This window comes from Arachis ipaensis, chromosome B05, assembly GCF_000816755.2.
Source record: "Arachis ipaensis cultivar K30076 chromosome B05, Araip1.1, whole genome shotgun sequence".
Classification (NCBI taxonomy): domain Eukaryota; kingdom Viridiplantae; phylum Streptophyta; class Magnoliopsida; order Fabales; family Fabaceae; genus Arachis; species Arachis ipaensis.
This window is the reverse complement of record NC_029789.2, coordinates 143,845,315-143,845,620: the sequence shown is the minus strand read 5'-3', so window position 1 is coordinate 143,845,620 and position 306 is coordinate 143,845,315.

The window sequence follows — 306 nt, the reverse complement described above, 5'->3', positions numbered from 1 at the left end:
TCGTAGTTAACGGCGGTTATGACGTTAACCTAGATGCATCTGGCTCAGACTTCAGCTAGCAGGGGCGTTGCTAGCCTAACATGTAGGCCACACGTTGGATCTGTTATTCCGTACGGACACACGAGAGGAAAGGGCTACCCTTAGAGGTGGAGCCGCCTAAGTGTAGACTATTTGATTTGATTTCTGTATGAGAACTCCCTTATTGATTCACTTATTTATATAAGTTATTATTTTCTAATTAAAAGTATTTTATTAATAATTTTTATATGGTCTCATGTGAATTATAGATGTACTGTCTAGTCACTG